Source organism: Epinephelus fuscoguttatus, linkage group LG12, assembly GCF_011397635.1.
Source record: "Epinephelus fuscoguttatus linkage group LG12, E.fuscoguttatus.final_Chr_v1".
NCBI lineage: Eukaryota > Metazoa > Chordata > Actinopteri > Perciformes > Serranidae > Epinephelus > Epinephelus fuscoguttatus.
Window position 1 is genome coordinate 25,458,513 of NC_064763.1, and position 12,641 is coordinate 25,471,153.

The 12,641-nt window shown below is 41.9% G+C and overlaps 1 protein-coding gene across 1 annotated transcript in view; it reads left to right on the forward strand.

Annotated features, from left to right (window-relative positions):
- The first annotated feature begins 9,030 nt into the window (after positions 1-9,030).
- The window catches only part of zbtb20 (zinc finger and BTB domain containing 20), a 33,403-nt gene continuing 29,792 nt past the window's right edge, over positions 9,031-12,641 (forward strand). Inside the window, exon 1 of the mRNA XM_049593009.1 lies at positions 9,031-9,256. The gene's annotated coding sequence lies outside the window, so the exon portion shown is untranslated. The remainder of the gene's footprint in view (positions 9,257-12,641) is intronic.

Here is a 12,641-nt window from a genome sequence, read left to right on the forward strand (position 1 = left end):
AAAAATGTGACCCATTATTGTGCTGTGGTTGATGTAAAAAGGAAGTCTGGTGTCTATATTATATGGAGTTGACTGCCATCTCCTGGTCAAAATCTGTACTACAAGAAACTGATCTGAATTTTCCATATTCCAAAACCAATGACTTAATTGTCACATTATTTTTAATGTCAAACTTGTACTATTGCTGATGTTGACAAGACAACACTACGCGTAGGACAAACATTACTATAAGTGTGTCTGCGGCATCACATCGTGGTAAATTAGAATATCAAAGAGGCGTAGTCCTGACGGGACATTTTGATATGTCAGAGCAGGAAAAACACAGGTGTGAATAATTCAGTCGATGATGGCTGAATTCCAGCAGTTTCAGGGTCCTGGTATTGTGCATGCTGGCTCATTGTGTCTCTGTCAAGTCTTACTGGGACAAGTGAATAGCACAGATCCATATTTCCTGTTGTTGGTAGCACCTGTGCTTTTACCACGTGACAAGGTAAAATGTCTGTAAGTGAAAAAGGTCTATTTGCACCATGTTGTGGGTACATTGTCAGTCTGTGACCCTGTGTGCATAAAGCAATCAATAAATAAAATGTGGGTTTGTCTTTTCAGCAAAGTTAAGGGGGTTTTGGGAGGTGCTCACTGTTTCGTGCTGTTGTATGTCAGACAAGCAGTATGTGCCTATTAAAACAAGGCTTGTGGCTAAAGAGTCTGGAACTCATAATAAGTTGAAAGCAACTGAAAGAAACTCGCTAACAAAGAAAGAACAGTGAATCTGCGGAGAAGACATGTTTAAAAACAGTCAGTATTGTCTTTTTTAAGTGCAACGTGTCTGTGAGCTCTTTGCTTGTTCAACACCTGCTGAGGCGTCTCAGATGCCAGTGTTCTCAGCCGCAGGCTATAGGTGCCATTTCAAGGTAGTCAGCTCTTAAAATGACTGACGAGGATCCAGGTTTGAACTGTTACAACAGAGGTGAAGGAGGGCGTGTCTAACAATACACTTACTGCCTTAAACGACACAAAGATTAATACCTTTAACACATTAATGACACCTAGGCTAGTTAATGTATGCATACCAAGTTAAAAAACAACAGTGGTGAAAGATGAGCTGGCTTGTTGTAAGCACTAGTGCTGCTTAGCTGTACACTCCATCATCCAGGAGGCATCTCCATTGTACTCAATGAATGAGGCCATTGAGTAATTTCCAGATGCTAATGGGGAGTTTAACCTTCTACTTGAGCCCATATAAAACAATTGCGGTCAGGTTTTGTGGTAGGACCGGCCATGTGCAGAAATAGAAAGCAGTCTTCCTCTCAAAGCCCCCAGCCGTTGACAGCAGGACAAATGGGAGGATGTCAAAGTCTGGGCTTTGAATTGCTCTGACATTCCTTCTCGTGCCTGCTGCCACCTGCCACGGCTTCGACTGCCAGCCACTCACCTGTGCGGTCATTCAAGGTCTTGGCCAAGCTTCTGACAGAGCAGTCATTGAAGGATGAATGTCCATGCCACCTAGGGAGAGGCAAAATTGCTCAGACACTTTTTCCAGCCAACACCTGGAATTTACTCACTTGAAGAACAGCCATGTCCAGCTGATGAGCTTCCCAAGGCCTTCGGAGGAGCCGACTGCAGCCCTGCACCGAGGCACTTATCATCATCAGGTCATCCATGAAAGCTCTAAGGGGGCACGGTCAGGGGGGCTTATGGCGTTCCACTTACTGACATGATTTACATATTGATGGAAAGGGTGACTCAAACGGTGTCTCCTGTGGAAAATCCTCTGCATGCACTGTAACTTCATCCACTTGTGATTTTTGCACTTCAGGCTTTTTCGATTCACAGGAACAATTGGTTAACATGCTGTTAACATGTGTGAGTTAATTCAAATTAAACACAATGATTCACCTCTGTTAAAGGGACAGTTCACCCTAAAGTCAAAGTGCTCCTCTTACCTGTAGGGCTGTTTATCAGTTGGATTGTTTTGGCGTGAGTTGCTTTGTTATCCGCCGTAGATGTCTGCCTTCTATTGAATATTATGGAACTAGATGGCACTCGTCTTGTGGTGCTCAAAGTGCCAAAAAACATGATGATATGGGTGGTGGATGTAGTTTGATAGAAAGAAGGTAGTTCCAACATGAAACTGCTCACAACAAGGTCTGGATTTGTAGGAAGAGACATGCCTGTTGAGTTTTTCAAATGAGTTTTTTGTAGGTGTCGTTGTTGTCAAGCCAAGTGCTATCTAGTTCCATTACATTCCAGAGAAGGCAGACATCTCTACGGCCGATATATCTCCAACACTCGGCAACTCACACCAAAACAATCTAGATTAATAAATAGCACTACAGGTAAGAGGGGGAAAATGTATTTTTGATTTGAGAGGAACTGCTCCTTTAAGAAAACCAAACATGAGGTTCTTTTGTTTCAGGTACATCTGAGTAAAGGGAGCGTGCCTCCAGTTTAAGACAGCAGAATGTAATTTACATGAACTTAAATTAATTAAAATCCGGGGAGAGAAGATATTTTCAACGTAATAGAAAAAAAGTCATTACCATCTCATCACTTTTTGATGCAGTGTTTTGGTGCTCGTGTCAAACACATGTGAAATGCAGTGTGAATCACAAGAGTTGAGGCAGAGTAAGTGGAGACGGGTGGCACGTTATTCTTATATCTCAGCTACAAGGCCGACACAGACAGGGGCCCTTGTGAGCTGAAAGACAAGTGAAGAAGCCTATTAATCATTTATACCACTTGGACCGTGTTCCAGAAAAGACAGCATTGCGATAACTCATTTATGTTACCTCGATTGTCTCTCTAAAAGGGACAAGTACAACAGTTTGGTTGAACTCTCCTGGTCATTGCCGTCCTTCTGTGAGACTGTTGTAGGTTCAATCTCAAGATGTCACTGCAATTCAGTCACAGTTTTGAGTACATATGATTCAGATATATGTTAAGAACTGCTTTTTTGTGTAACTACAGATACATGTATCTGTAAGTTTAAGGAGTTATACCCTCCAAGCATTGCTCATTTTGAAAACTGCTGTTTAATTTGCTTTACTGAATGAGTTATCGCTTAATTTCTATCCAAATGTCTACGTCTTGTCGTACAGCGCTGCGTAGTACAGTACCCTGGCTGTGTGTTGTAAGTACATAAATGATTCCTGGCTTTACTTGTTCTGTCAGAAGGTTGAAGCACAAGCAGCACTCCAGTGTGAAACTAAATCAAACTTGCGATGAGTTAAACCTGACAAACAAGCAAATGATTTTCTTCTTTCTCTTTCTCTAAAATCCTTAACCTCAGATGGTGCATGACTCACAGAACAGTTGGTGCTATTCTGTAAAGCGCAAGAGCTACAGTCTCACCTCACACATGAAACACGACCTGGATAAAATAAGTACAGTTTTACAGTTTCTGTAGAGTCTAATAACGGCTTGGTGGAAACAGAGAGGAGTCCCAGCCCAAAAGGAACAAAAACACATTTGTCAGTGCGTGAAGAGGCCTGTTTTCTGTCACGTCTGGCTCGTCTGTGATCACTTCTTGTGAATTTCAGTGGAACATGTAATACTAATGTTGTCACTGACATACTGCACAGCCACCAAAAAAAGTTATTTTAGGCCCAATAATTGACAAATTAAGACCAAAGACCAAATAACCAGAAAAAAAGAGGCATTGCGAGACGAATAGCCTACAAAGCAATGTTATTGTCTGTACTTGTCAACTATCTGCCTGCAGCCAGTTTTGAAGATGAGAGGCGAGCAGCTTTCTGCATTGCAAACTTACTGTGCATTTACAAAATGTTCCAAAATGTTAGCGACTTTAATTTTAATGGCCATTTATTTTATCTCTCAGAAACATAAAACGATACAAGGGACAAGACAAGGATCTTGTGTTTGCTGCTGGGTTTTTTTTATAACTGAAAACCTGAAATTTCAAGTATGGGGAAGTAGAAAGATGGCACTGTTGAAGCTGCTGGCCACCTGCCAGACCACCTCAGCGTGTGTAAAATATAACTTTATATATGCTCTGCTTCACTACATTACATAAGGGTGTGAATGAAGTAGCCCTCTATCAGATAGCAGCAGTCACTAGGAGCAGTAAATAATATAATGACATGCACCCATGTATGTTTACCTTCCTGAATCATTTTAAGCCATCATTTTGATTAAGTTACAGACCATCAATCAACGGGTATCAAGGCGTATCTCGGTTGATTCATGCGCTGATGGCACACTGGAATTCACATATGGGCTGTGGCTCCATCTGGCTTACAAGTCACACAGTAAAATGAAAACAAACCGACTTTTAATTGTTGTGAGATAACACAGAACAATGAGAAGGTGTTTTGGTAAGATGCTGGTGGAGTCTGGCACATTCTGGCAGACTGGTTTAACAAGGATGAAGGCCTGTTTAGGCAAAGTGTTCGTGACACAGAGAAGGATACCAAGCTGCCACACCTGTATCTTAGATCTTACCACAGGATCCCAAAGAACAATATCTGTCAAATCTGGAATGAATAGATCGAATTTATAACCCGATTACTAGCAGACGTTGTGTGAGTCTACAAACGTTTCTTTTTCTTTTCTGGGAATAGAAGAAATGTGAGCTTCCTTCGTTCTAATATATGTAGTTAAGTATTTTACAGGGTGTGTGAAGGGCACACAGGTTTGTGGGCTGTATACATGTGGATATGCACATGCAAATAGGTATGTATGTGTATAGATGCGTTAAACCTGTACAAGAGGAAGAGCATGCATGGGTGTATACTCCTGGAAGTGAAAATGTAGGACTGAAAATTTTCCTGAGGACTGATTTTCAGCCCGCAGCTACTTCTGTGTGCATGTACATGTGTATAAAAAATGGAAAAGGGGTTTATGTATTCTATGATATTGCATTTTCCTAATTAAACTAAAATGGAAAAATGGAATTTAATAAAAAAAATCAAACGTGACCAAATACAAAGCCACCTCAGTGAACTAGTGGACTATACACACAAAAGCTTGTAGTAATTTTAGTGCTCGCAAATAAGTACATCTAACAGAGACAAAACCTTTTCTGGAGTGCAACTCTTTAAAGCCTGCAAACTGTTCAGTGTGCAACACCTTGAGGACATTCAAATATTTAAGTAACAATGACAAGGAATAACTGCAGCAATCCTGAGAAAAGCCCTTTTTCCTTGTGCACGCATTAACAGATTTCTGCTAGGTGGGTTTGAAACAAAGCAGGCTTAGAAAGGTACATTTTGGACAGAAATAACATTTTAATTGCAACTGCAAATTGAATGAAAACTAATTCCACTCGCCCTAATCCAGTTTGCACGTTGTCAGTTGCCATCCAACCAGTAATGAGTTGTCTAGACCGTCTGCAAAATGAATAGCCCATGGGCCATTCACTTAGTGGAATATATTAAAACAGAACAAGATACACAAGGACAAGACCTATGAGTGGACTTATGCAATAATATTTTAGCTAATACAGAAGCTATAATGATGTATCTCCATGTTGAGGGTAATAAATTGCATTGTCTCTCTTGTAGCGCTAAAAGGTAGCATGCAAACTTCCATCTGAGTAAAACCTTTGTGTGTGTGTGTGTGTGTGTGTGTGTGTGTGTGTGTGTGTGTGTGTGTGGATAGATTTGCCCAAAGCAGCCAGTTTGAACACCAATATTATCATCTATTGTAGCATTACTATGAAATACTACACACTTCTGGACCACTAGAGACCATTTGCGAGTGAAAGAAAATCTAAGGCACACACTGTGTTTGAATAGAGGAGGACAGCATAGAAGCAGAATGAATGAATGAAATGATAAACATAAATAAATAATAAATGTCCATAAAGAGAAATCATATTGCTGCCCTCTGTTGGTTACATTTAAAGCTGAGTGAGACATGACTTGACCTGCCAATGTGAAATTACAGTCTGTTCCTGTTTTACCACAGAGAACATTTTAGCTGTGGCAGGAATTCAGTTTTCATGTTAAATATTAATCACACACACACACACACACACACACACACACACACACACACAAATGTTTAAGAGTCTCTTTTATGAAGTGTAATCTTGCAGGCTGCGAAAGGTAATGTCAAGGTTTTTAATCGAATCAGAATTAAATCAAAAATTGTGTCTGTTTTTGTCTCCAGACTATGCAGCTCTTTGTTGTATGAATTTTTACTTTTGTATCTATCAGTGGGGAAATTAATGAGTAATTCATCAGCACTGAATGAAGACCAGTGGGAGCTCTACACATGTATTTACCTCGCAGTCTGTGTCTGTTGTAGCAGTGGTCAGACTTGACGATCAACATGAATGCTTTGTAAATTCAAGAAGCATTTTGGAATTTTGTCCAGACCAAAAGACACAAAGTAGAAGCTGCCTTCGGATTTCTAAAAAGAATTATTTTACAGACATTTATAGACATTTTAAGTATCATATAATTTAGTTTTCTTTCCTAAACTGAAAACATTTGTGGATTACAAATTCAAAAAACTGTTGTGTTAAAGGAAGATCACCGCCTAGGTTTACAGGTGAGAACGTGATTATCTCTTGGTCCTGGCTGTTTCAAACCTGTTTTCAGGTCTGATTCATACTTTAGTAACTCCTTAACTGTTGTGCTGCTAAGATCTTTTTGTCTTTAATTTAAAAGACAAAAAACATAGTGTTTTGCAGCCTATTTTGTTTACTAATTTGGAAACACTGCAAATATTATCATCTTAAAAATGAGAAATTGTGTCACACTTCCAGGCTGTTCATAACCCTCAGGGAAGGACTCGCCAACTAAAGGTGACTTTTCCCTCCCAATTTTTATTATTATTTTTATTTCCTCCTTTTTTAAAATCTTGTCATAGATGCTCTACAATGTGGAAGCAACCTGAGAAGCTTAACAAATTAATATAAAAAATAAGAAGTATATTTTATTTTCGTAACATATTTTTTTGTGTTGTTATTCCATATTTTTATTTTATTTGTTATTACTACTAATAAAGTACAAAAAGGGGTGTATAAATGTAATTAAATTTGTATCTTATGTTTATTTTATTGCAGTATTTTTTTTTTAGTAAAGCACATGTAGTGACAAGATCTGCAAAATGACTGTCAGTCCTCCATTCAGTGAATATCCTGTTTTTGTATTTGTGCCAAAATAAATAAATAAATAATTATAAATAATCTAAGCATATTTTAGATTAGGCCTACATTTTTTTTACTCATGGTGGCAACAATACTGTGCCATAAAGGCCATGTCCAGTCACACATGCACAGCACTTAGTGCCTCCTCTAAAACAAAATGTACTCTGCGTTGAATCCTCCCTGCACGTGCTGCCGGTTGAGCCATGTTAATCAAGCGGAATATCTAAAACACTGTTCCGGGAAGGCGTGCACCACACTGATCTGCCGCTCAGTTTATGATCCCAAAAAAGACACAATTGTGATTTTTAATGAATATTAAAAGCATTTTTTGCAACGCGCCTCGTTGTCGGATTGCAAAGCAGCGCATTAAGGCCGGTGCTGGTGTTCCTACGGTGTTCCTGGTTAATGTAGGTCAAAGCAGTGACGGAAGGGTGTCCTCCGTTGAACCCGCGGTATTAATCCACATCACAGTCCTGCAGATGGCGCGCACAGTCAACTGAGTGCCCTGGGTGCTCACCACGGTGCTCACACAACAATATCCGTATGGAGCCTACCCAGCTTGAGAGATGGCGATTGTCTGAAGCGACACCCCTGTCTCCCCTGTACAGCTGGAGGGGCTTTGAAAGCAAAGTTCAAGAGTGCAGTTTTTTTCTCCTCCATAAGAGTTTCTCCACGGGCTTTACGCGCTGCAGCTCAGGAGGCAGGACGCTTTATCAGGCTTGCTGGTCGAGCGTAACCTTAGTTGACCTCTTTGTCAGTAAAAACCTCTCTTTCAAGATGCAGAGCAGCTTACACTGAACATCCTCCACCCTGTATACCAGAAACACACACATGAATAATATATTGAAAGTATCTATTAGACATTAGGCCCTCAGCGTGGTTCATTATTCTGATCTGAACTACAGACACGCGTGTGCGCACACACGCACACCTGTCACTGTCTAGACAGGGAGGGGGCAGTAAGGCGGTGGGTGCGGGGGGGATCCCACATGACCCATTAGGCTACTGCTTTATTCTGTGCCAACCAGAATATATCTCAAGGCGTTGGATAATGACAAAAAAAATCAACAACAACAAGGGAGAAAAGCAATCGCTCTACTAAATCTGATTGGCCGGCTGAACCGACACGAATTTTTTTTCCTGCTCGCAAACTCGAGGTCAGCTCGGGACGTTAAAAAATAAATAAATGAGAAAATAGAAATGCGTAGAAAGTAGAAGACACGGCAGACAATCTAGCTTGTTGGTGGCGGCGGTGATTGACGGCGCCGCCGGCCAATGAGAGGCCGCGGCGCAGCTGGCTCGCTGTACTGGCAGAGGCGGCGTCCAATGCAAAGTTCAGACGCATGATGGACACATAACTGACAATTCCCCTGTTCTTTTGATCCAGACTGGGGATAGATTTGAGTTCATTCACAATTGTGATCGCTGATATTTTGAACAGCAAGCGTAGGAGCCCGCACAGTATAAAAAGGGGCATATATATGAGCTAAAAGCGGTGGGGTTTATGGGCACAGTGGAGACTCTCTCTGGAGTGCAACATCACTGCGAACCTGTTTAAACCTCATCCTTCACAGGTTTCATTACGCACCATGAGCTCCATTTATAAAAAAAAATTGCTGTGTTGCTTCTCAGGCAGGAGCAAACTTACAAAACACCTCGAGTAGGAGGAACACTACTACTACAACTACTATTACTATAACTCCCACCACTTCCAGAGAGCCATAATGGAGCCGGTTTCACCGTCCCACTGTGCTTCCTGCGATTGGGGCGCAATAATGTTGACGGATTTGCGATCCAACCCAAGACAGTGCACTGTTCTTCCAATAGCAGCTTTAAGTGAAAAGGCGTGCCTGCCTGGCTGCCCCCCCTCCACCCCTCCCTCCTCCTCCTCCTCCTCCTCCACCACCCTCAAAGTACTCGATGTATAGTTAAAAAATGGGAGGGCACACTTGAACCGAGCTGCTCTATGAAGGTAGGCTGCAGCGTGTGTTTATTGATGAGATGAAAAGAAGATGGAAGTGAGAAATGAAACAAAGTAAAGGAACATATTAAAAAAAAACTATACGCGCTTCGTCGGGGGAAAACAGGGGGAGCCGTGGAAACGCTGTCGCCACTTTTTGAACGAGCTTCGAAGTGCAGGTAAGAAATTGAGAAAAGTAGGAAAAGGGATGGGTCTTTACAATATCTATAACGCTATTATTACAGAGGGGGGAAATTAGAGGAATTTCCCGTAGAAGAGATTAAAACATGCTCGTTGACTTTCGGGTGATGTGCATGAAAAACCACTGACTTCCATGTAGTTGTGGCTGGCTTTACCAGGCAAATATTAAGCTCTACATTATCGGAAACTTCATTCTTTGCAGGATCTCAGACATCCAATAAATGTGACGCCAGCGTACGAAATGAAATGAAACGAGTCCCGCATGTTAGGGGACTCAGTTTTTGGCTGCCAGGGGTTTTGTTGTCCATTTATATTCGACTACAAAAATGCGCTGCCCTGGCATGACGCAAGTTTCCCCATCTGTCATTATTCTCACCATGCCCCTTTACCTTTAGCCCTTTACTTTCGTATTTGCCCGTGAGCCGGGCAGGGGACACTTGAGAACAATACTCCGGGCAAACTGTGCTCACAGGTCTGTTTCTCTCAATCAGCGAAAGCCTCAGCGATGCTCGCAGGCTGCTTGTTCACATTTTACACACTGTGAGCCCGGAACAACTGTGGCAGCCGACGTGCGCATTTGGCTTTTAGGTCAGTTATTTGAATCAGAGGAAACGCGCTTCCTTTATTGCAATTAAACACTATCGCGCACTCTCGTTGTGAATCTATTTCTAAAATACATTCCAGTTTGCAGAAGTTGCCGAAAAGATGCTCTCGATATCGGAAATGCATAATATTAGCAGCGGCTCGTACAGCGCGTACACTCAGACAGATGTCTAGCCTACATTTTTTATGAATTAATATCAATACGGCGTGGCATTTATGAGATGGGGTTACATTAAGATATGCTCAGCAGGCGGAGGGAATGCTGGCTAATATTGTGTCTGAAGGTAAAACAATACTGCAGGTTCAGTTTCTGAGATAAATCACAACTAGATCCAGTGGGACTCTGGTCTGGATTTTTGGTGCCATGTTTCTCAAAAAAAAAAAAAAAAGAGAGAGAGAGAGAGAGAGAATGATCTTTTTAATTGTCGCAATCCGCGTTTGTTCACATGCACAGTTTGTGGGGAAAGGGTTTGCGATGTGAGGATGTTTTGGCAAAAGGGTGGCCTAGATATGGGGCCATGCTCTGGTGTAATTAAAGTTGCAAGAGACGCTTCCTGCGTGCCTTTTGAGACATTTTGTTGCAAAATATTCATGGGCAACTCGTGATCCCTTTGCTCCTGCTTATCAGATGGCTTTATGGAGGCACTTCACCTCTTGGATAAAGTTAAATATGTATATATGTTCAGCGTTGGCGCAATAAAAAATAAATGGAGCAACGACTGTCCGAAATTCACAGAAAGGGCCATGGGGAGTTGGGCCGGAGCAACATGTCAGTCTTGTTCTTTAGGGCTCCATCTATCCGTGCGCGCCTCTGTGTATCTGTGTGTGTGTGTGTGTGTGTGTGTGTGTGTGTGTGTGTGTGTGTGTGTGTGACTGCAAAAGGGACAGAGAGCGTGCGTGTGTGTGGCAAACAGATGTTGTCCCAAAGCGCTTGGCTTTGTCAGATAAAGAGAGTAATACAGCGTGTTCTTGTGTCTATTATAAGCGCCACTGATGCTTTCTACAATACAACACGGTCTGGGTCTGATTAATAGGCACAGGCTCGCCTATAGCCCAGAAGTTGTGCGCAGGTATAGAGCTTTGCGTCAACACATTAGTCAATGTCAGAGGTTGGTTCCGGTGTGGTCATTGAGGCTGTTTACGCGAGAGGACGCAACACAAGAAGGCCGGTCCCGGGTTTGACACAGGGGGAGGCTGAAGGAGAGCGCATGCAGCGCTGCGTCCAGCTCCGGTCTGTGGATGTGCACCTGTGTGTGTGTGTGTGTGTGTGTGTGTGTGTGTGTGTGTGTGTGCAGTTTTTTTCCTCCTCATTTTTTTTACTACATATTATCCCTTCACACTTTTGTTGTGATCACTTCCTCTCCCCGCCTTCATTCAGAATATGTCTCCACAACGTAAATGGGCTGCAGTCCTATAGGCTTGGTTATGTAATTGATGGCTACACTGGATCGTTTGTTTTCTGAATGGACACATTTGGAAGAACACAGAGCTGAGCGCGCAGCCCGGTGTAGCAGAAATGCAGCATTTCACTTTGATGTAAGATTACAGCTGGGCATGATTATAAATCTGTCCCATGAATTGGAGCATATTGATTGACAGGCCGCATGTGGGTGAGTAAAGTAGGAATTATATTGTCACAAAGAGTACACTGGATGGAATACCCTTCATCTGAAAAGAAACTCCACATAAAACTTAATACCTGTATTTTTGGACATTTTATTGTTTGATGAATTGGAGGGTGCTTGTCTTGTGTGTAAGTGAGCTCTCAGCACAGCTTGATGTCAAAAACTCTCGTTTTATCAGCACAGAGGTGTACAGGAGCTGCTGGGAGAGAGACAGCCATTATGTGCCTTGGGAGTGTGTATCAGGTGCTCAGTTTCATCTCAGTTAAGTCACTAATGAGTATTTATATGTATATATTCCACATTTACATTAATATTCACAGTGTTTGAGCCATCGCCATTTGCCAGCTTTCTGTGTCACGGCTAAAACCCACCCATGACTAATGAATATTTAAGAGCATGTCTGCAGACCAAGGAAACTCATTATTATATGAAGGAGACCCAGCAGATAAACTGTAGACCTCCTCAGATGAAGGCAAGGGGGGGAGAGAGGTGTTCAGTTAATCCACACTCAGCAATCAATCCCAATTTTCTTCTGGCTTCACCATCCTTCACTCGTCCTCTGTAGCTTGTCACCCTCTCTTCACATTCAGCCATTTATTATTGACCAGCAAACTCACACAGTGTGTGTCCGTAGCATTCAATTTTGAAATGTTTCGTGCTGATTTAGTCACTCTTTCGCACATTTCTCCCACCTGATTATTTGGGTTTACTCAAATGAAAACGTGCAAGGAAGCCATGCTGTACTAATGTAATGAGGGCTTCTTTTGGAGAGACATATTACAAAAAAACAATCATTTTGTACTGTACATGCACACAGATGGCAGGTCAGTATTCCAAAATATTTTTTAAGAGCTGCAAAGGCACTGTTGCCCAAATAGGCAAGATAGAGACGTCTCTCTGAAGCCTCCGCAGTGCCACATTTCTGGTTATTCCCACACCATGCAGTCATCTCCACCAGGCTTTTACCAGGTAATTCTGGTGGCCCATAGCCGACATAATTAAATCAATAAATATATGTTCATTATGTTGTTTCAATGCAGCGCTCTTGAAAAGAATTTTAGGCGTTGGTGGTTTATTGGGCAGTGGTGAAAAGGACGGGAGAGGTGGGAGAGAGCATGTAATATTGGTCATGAGT